We start from the raw sequence: 7,839 nt of genomic DNA on the forward strand, positions 1-7,839 counted from the left end.
TATGAACTACAAGCAATTGCATTTTTGTCCTAAATGGCAAGTATAAATCAAATAACTAGGTAGGGGTGTCAACTATGTCGAATTGACATGTTGAAATCCCAAGCCCGACCCATATTATTATTCGTATCAAAAACTTCGACCTTAACCGACACACACATAAATGCGGTTCGACCCAAATACATCCCGTTTAACCCATTTTTTCAAAACAAAAAATGAAATAATTTAGTGTCGGTAGAGTAAATGAATAATATTAAATTTTACTTTTTAAATAAATATATTAAAAAATCTTGAAAATGAATTGGAAATGTATCTTAAAAAAATGGGAAACGAAAAACACAAATAAAAATATATTTAAAAAAGGTTTTTTAATAGTTAAACAAGTTAGTGGGTTAACCCGTTTACCCAACACGGCCTGTATTTAAACGAGTTGTGTTAGTTAACCCGACCCGAACCCAACCCATTTTTTAAATAAATCTTGTTGGTTGACCCAAAACCTTTTTTCTTTTCAAGTCGGACTCGAGTCATGCCAATAATTGTCCCCCCGTAAATAGGTAAATTCCAAAAGATTTTCTCACACAACCATGTAGCCGTCATAACACATATAATAAAAGTAAACTAGAAGGATAAATACACTATGTGATCAAACTATTCTTTAGTCATTTTATGTCACCACATATACATCTAGAAGCATCGATCGACCCGCTATATATGTTGGGCCGGCTCAGAATGAGGTTATGTTGGTTGTTTAAGTTGGTCTCTCTCCGGTATGTAACATCCCGAATTTTATAATATTAAATAAAGGAAGTTATGTTTGTGAACGTGTATTAATATTTAATTAGTATTAAATATAAAGAAAGATGTATGGACTTGGAATATTAAAATGTGGAATAAAGGATGAGATGAGCCTTAGGTCCATGGGTTTAAGAGAGTATAAATACTCCCTTAAACCTCCCTAAAACCCTAAATCTCCATTCCATCTTTCCATAATCTCTACACACTCAAAACACACACATACACCTACACTATACACGGCTGAGAGAGAGAGAGAGAGAGAAAGAGAGAGAGAGAAAGATCCGAGATCAAACGAACATTGATTCTTGATAGATCTTTGATATACAAGATTTGTTGTTCATACCAAGATAACCGTGACCTAACGAACACTTCAAAGGTATGTCCTTTATCTTAAGGTTTACGTTTTTATGAACGATTAGCCTTGAAACTTGAACATAGAGTAGATCGGGTATAAACGAAACATAAAGTAGCAAACTTGATGTTAAAATGGACTTAACGAACTTATAGTTATGAACGGTTCATATAATAAAACCTAGATCTAGTTTTGATGTTTTTATGCTTAAAGGTTCAAACTTTACGTATACTCGGGTCAAGTTTTGGCCTAAAACGATTAAGGAAACTTTTATGGGATAATACAGAGCCATAAAAGGGGCGTTAAGGTCACGAAACGTAGTGTTAATAGCGTTAAAGGGGCCGAAATGGTCCAGCCCGTTCGAATACATGTAAGACAGTCGATTACATGGTGGTGCGAATACAATGAGGGTCGATTACGATGCATGTACTCGATTACTTAGTTAAAATCGTATACAGATGTTGCAATCGATTACATTATGGATACTCGCTTACAATGCTAAAATCGATCACATTAGACTCGATTACATTTATATTCGCTTATAATGATACTCGCTTACATGTGGGTCGATTACAATGGACTCATTCATAATAAGGGACTTGGTTACAAGGTGTAATCAATTACATTGTTAACTCGATCACTTGGCCTCAGTCGATCACATTGGATATTCGATTAAACTGAGTTCGATCACAATATAATCGCTTACAATAGATCAGTCGATCACTTTTGACTCGCTTATATCCATACTCAATTATAGTAGACTCGAATACATATGTTCAATCGAATACACGTGTGTGACTCGAATATGATGTATATGTAAAAATATGTGTGTTAAGTGTGTTAATTCGTGTGTTTTGATTAGTTATATATTGTGAGCACAAGTACTTTGAGTGCGTTTATGGTTACAGGTGTGCGGAGCTTAACGGAGCTTAATCGGAGCTCATTTGGAGTGTTTAAGGATGAAAGAGTTGAGATTATACGAATAGAGGTGATCGGAAGCTTAACCGGACGTTCGAGAATCAAGAAAAACAAGAAAATGGAGTTTTGGAGGAGGGCCGACCGTAAGCTACGCTCTCCAGGCCATAGCTTACGATCTGGTAGCAATCCATAAGGCAGATTCCATCAACCGTAGCTTACGATTTAACCGTAAGCTACGGTGGCCAGATCGTAGTTTACGGTCTGGTCTGACGGAAAAGGGGATTTTGGTGATTTTCTTCCATATATAAAGCCATTAAATCCTAAGGTCGAAAATTCAATATTATTCAGTTTTGGGACTTCTTGGAGGCGATCTTACACCACAAACACTCATCCTAATCACAAGATTGATCCATGAGCACCTTCTCCAACACAATCATCAAGAGCATGAAGATCGAGATGCAAGGCTAAAGACTTCATAACAATCTTCGGGTGTAGGGTTGAGTTGCATGTTAGGTTTTGTTATTTTATACTTTAACTTTGGATTTGTAATTGATTAATCATTCGGTTGATCAATTCTTTGTGTTTGCTTTTGTGCTTTAACGGTTTTTATTAATTGATTACTTAATCTTTTGTCAGTTAATTGATTTGTGGTCATCAACAATTAGGATTAAGTTCTTTCGTCATTGACCCGTTAATCGTTAACCATATTATTGATTTTGTGTTTCAACAAGTAAAACCGATTATCTAATAGATTTTCATTTAGTTGTGTCAATTGTTCGGATTCAGTTCTGACAATCAACACAGTCAATCGTTAAGTCTTTTGATTTACATATTTCATAAGAAACCGTCCAAAGAAGTTTATCATTTTCCTAACTTGCTGCAAAACCCGAACCTTGGAGTTTGGTTATTTTCATATCATTGTTTACAAACTACTCATTTAAACTGCTTGACATCGTTTGTCCACTTTTAAGTCTTTTTATAATAGAAATTGAGTTCCACTTGCACTTTTCACTGATTCTCTGTGGATTCGACATCTTACTTGCCCTAGCTAGTAAAGCTAGTAAAGGTATTTTATGAGTATTTTTGATTGACCTTTCGACATCGATCAAAATTAACTTGCTGCAAAACCCGAACCCTGGAGTTTGGTTATTTTCATATCATTGTTTACAAACTGCTCATTTAAACTGCTTGACATCGTTTGCCCACTTTTAAGTATTTTTATAATAGAAATTGAGTTCCACTTGCACTTTCCACTGATTCCCTGTGGATTCGACACATTACTTGCCCTAGCTAGTAAAGGTATTTTATAAGTATTCTTGCTTGACCTTTAGACATCGATCAAAATACATTGGCCCAAAACTAATACATCGGCTTAATCGATTACATTGGGCTGGTCGCATACATTGGATACTCAATTACATTGAGATTCGCTTACATTGCATACACTCGATTACAATACCAGACTCGGTCACATCAGACTATAGATGCTAAATTCGATTACATTGAGGTTAATCAAATACAAATTGAACCCGCATACAAATATGAATCCTAATACATAAGGACTCGATTACAATCTTAATCCGATTACAAAGTGAACCGATTACATGGGAGGCTCGCTTACAAGCTCCTGGTCGATTACACCAAGGAAGCTTGAATACACCCAAGTAATTGTTTACAATATACAAACTTATGTGATTCAAATACATTATACATATAGCCGGATGCATGATAACCCGCGTGTATATACATAAACACCTATGTATACATGTGATAGTATGCATTGTAAGAGCATAAATAAAAGAAAGAAAGAATACTATGTTATCGAATATCTTGTATTCGTATACCTTAGGACTTAAGTATAAATAATCTAAGTAAGATGTAACCCAAAACAAGACCGTTAGATCATACCCGACTTAGCCATTTATGGCTGAGATATAAATAATGTGAATAGGATATGTATTGATACGTATAATTAATGTACAGTTATTCGTGCTCAACTAAAGAAAGGGATAACGGTTAACGAAGAGCGTAACATGATTCAGGTGATTTTCTAGCCTCATTTCCTTGTTATGTTTTCGAGGTTGTGTGCATACCCGATGTGATAGTTAATACATTTATCTTAAATGATAAGTGTATGTCATGTATGATTTATGTGATAGATATTATATTATGAATGTGAATGAAGGCTTGTCGGTACGTGAACGATCTTCGGATATTGCACTTATCGACAAGGGAGGTATGTATATGAAAGATGAATGTGTATGATATATATATATAGGGGATGGATCTTGCGAGAAGTGATACTACAGCGAGAAGTGCGAGAAATGAATGTATAACTCCATTAATCCCTAATTTCACTCTCTTTCATATGATGTCACATACATATATGTAGATTGGTTGTATTTATGTCTTAATTACACCTTCAAACCAACCTACAAACATATAAATGTGCTGAGCCACATTCAAACCTATGTACCTACACACATACAAACATACATACACATATACAAACATGCGTACACATATACACACATACGTACCTACACACATACATATAAAACTATAAATGTTATATACTATTATTATAAACAAAAACTTATTTGTGCCACTTGCCATCTAATTTTACCATGGTTGTGCCACTTGGCAAGTTTTATCTCAATCATTAAAACTTTTATTCTTTATTTAAATAAAGAATATTAAAATTGTTAAATGGTAATTGAATAATTGAACCTTTTTTTAAATATGTTTCTCCTGTTATTATGAGTTAATTAATTAGTAATTAGTAATAAATGTCAATAATAAATGTGTATTGTTATAAATTGTAATTTTTGAATTTTAAGACTTCAAGAATGAGAGAATCTCCATGAACATGTGAGAGTGCATATTATTCTTTCGTGTATAAGAAAATGAAATACTCTGTTTACTTACTATTATCATTGTTATTATTATTTAAATAACAAAATAAAAGAACTTTAGCTTAAAGAATAAATACTCGATTTTTATCATTTCAACAATTTTGTATTCTTTATAAGTAATCATTAACATAATAAATAATAATGTGGTGGTGTCAGACTATCAGCATCTAATTAGACCATCTTATGTCACTTGACACATTTTAAAGTTAAAAAAAACTATATTAATCCCATCCCATATTAAGGAAGAAATTAATAAGGAAACCAACTATTAGGCCATTGGGTATACTCTCTAACCCCTCTTAACTCCATATAAACACCACATCACTTATTTTTCTCTCTTTCACTCCATCTCACCCAAAGTAAATGGTTTAATCCTTTTAACTCCATTCACTCCTATTAATTGTTAATTTAATATATTGTTCTTTGCCTTTTAACCCGTTAAAAACATATAATCCAAGACCCATTTTTAACAAATTTAACACAAGTGAGGAGTGGTTTAATCCATTTTTAAAGTGCCACGTAATCTTAATTTATGTCGGGGTTAGAGTATACCCAATGACCTTATAAAATGCATTTGTCATTAAACTTGTCATTAGCCCTTTCATGACATATCGTGTATGGTTGCTTAGTTTTAAAAATTATTCCATGTTATCCGGACTATAAACGTTATACAGTTTGATATTCTATATCTGTTGTTAAGAACACACAGATAAAACGGATGACATGAAATACATGTAGAGACAAATACGGTTAAGTTACATATAAAACTATAAATATTGTATACATATAAATATTTAGAGATTTAGGAATATAAAGCTATATATTATATACATGTATGTATGTATGTATGTATACACACACCATGTCGTTTAATATGTAATTTATTTTACTGTAAACTGCATATTTATATAAACAATTTAACACATTATTTGTGTTTTACGTACCATTGATCTACTTGTCAAAGGAAATGATGAAATTTTCCGAATGGGAAACAGGATCTGGATACCAATCATAGGAGGGTTAAGAGAAAAGATTCTCTAAGAATCCCATAAATCCAAATACACAATGCATCCTGGAAGAGATAAAATGTATCAAGATTTGAAGAAAATCTATTGGTGGATAGGAATGAAAAAGGACATAACCAGTTATGTTTCAAAATGCTTAACTTGTTCACAAGTTAAAGCAGAACATCAGAAGCCATCCGAATTACTTCAATAATTAGAAATGCCAGAATGAAAATGGGAATTAATAACAATGGATTTTGTTACTAAATTACCTACCACAAGAAAAGGTAATGACACAATCTGGGTGATTGTGGACAGATTAACCAAATCAGCTCATTTTATACCAATGAAGAAACTTTCAAAATGGAACAATTAGCTAAGCTGTATGTAGACAAAGTTGTCTCATTACATGGAGTTCCATTATCCATTGTATCGGATCGGGATAGCCGTTTTACTTCTCATTTTTGGAAAAGTTTCCAAGTAGCTATGGGAACAAAATTAAACTTGAGCACAGCATACCATCCACAGACTGATGGTCAAAGTGAAAGAACCATACAAACATTGGAAGACATGTTAAGAGCATGTGTAATAGATTTTGGTGGAAATTGGGATGACCATTTACCACTAATAGAATTCTCCTATAATAACAGTTATCATACAAGCATTAACGCTGCCCCATTTGAAGCCCTTTATGGACGAAGGTGCATAAATCCAGTGTGTTGGGCAGAAATTGGAGGAAAACAATTATAAGGTCCTGAAATCATACAAGAAAGTACTGATAAGATAAATCAAGTTAAGGAAAGATTAAAGACCGCACGAGATTGTCAGAAAAGTTATGCGGATCATCGACGTAAACCATTGGAATTTCAATTTGGAGACAAAGTGCTACTGAAAGTATCTCCATGAAAGGGAGTAATCCGATTCGGTAAAAGAGGAAAGTTAAGTCCAAGATTTGTTGGACCATTTCAAATTCTCAAACGAATTGGACTAGTAGCCTATCAGCTAGAATTACCAAAGGAAATGTCAGGTTAACTGATGTATTTCATGTAAGTAACTTAAGGAAATGTTTAGCTGATAAAACACTAGAAGTACCTCTTCAAGATATAAAGGTAAATGAAAAGTTGAAATTCGTTGAGAAACCTTTGCAAATTGAAGATAGAAAGATCAAGAATCTCAAGCATAAAAGAATAGTTCTCGTCAAAGTGAAGTGGGATTCAAAGCGTGGACCAGAATATACTTGGGAATTGGAGTCTGAAATGAAACGAAAGTACCCACACTTATTCCAATCAAATCTCGAGGACGAGATTCAAAATAAGGAGGGGAGACTATAACAAACCATAAAAGAAAAAGTAAAGGAAATAGAAGAAGACAAATCCCATCCCACATTGGTGGAGGAAAGAAAAGGAGAGGCTTCCACCTTAGTATAAATAGGTTTGTAAGTTTCTTGTCTCACGTCGCTAGATTATAAAACTAGTGAGTTATTTATAAGAAAGAAAATTTATATGTTAATGTTCTTATAAGACAAATCACACCCAGTTGTCCTAGCGGAGGGTGCGAAGCACCCGAACGCGCACGCGCACGGGCTCGGGCGAAGTGCGATGGGCGCAATGTGGCGCTTTGATGGCGCACTTTGCACTTCGCACGCTCGTATCGCCGCTTAAGGGCCGCCTTAGTATTTTTGTCTCCCATCGCGATACGCGACAGGTTTGGGTTAGCCTCATCGCGTACCGCGATGACGTGTAATATTATCCAGAAATTTGGCGGTATAGTGATACGCGATAAGCTATCCAACTAACTCCATCGCGTACCGCGACGTGGAGGTTACGCAGAGGACACGTGGCGTGCCACGTAGCAGTTC

The sequence above is a fragment of the Bidens hawaiensis genome, unplaced genomic scaffold (genome assembly GCF_021521415.1).
Source record: "Bidens hawaiensis isolate Kalapana, Puna unplaced genomic scaffold, B.hawaiensis_p1.1 tig00015447_1, whole genome shotgun sequence".
In the NCBI taxonomy this organism is placed as follows: Eukaryota; Viridiplantae; Streptophyta; class Magnoliopsida; order Asterales; family Asteraceae; genus Bidens; species Bidens hawaiensis.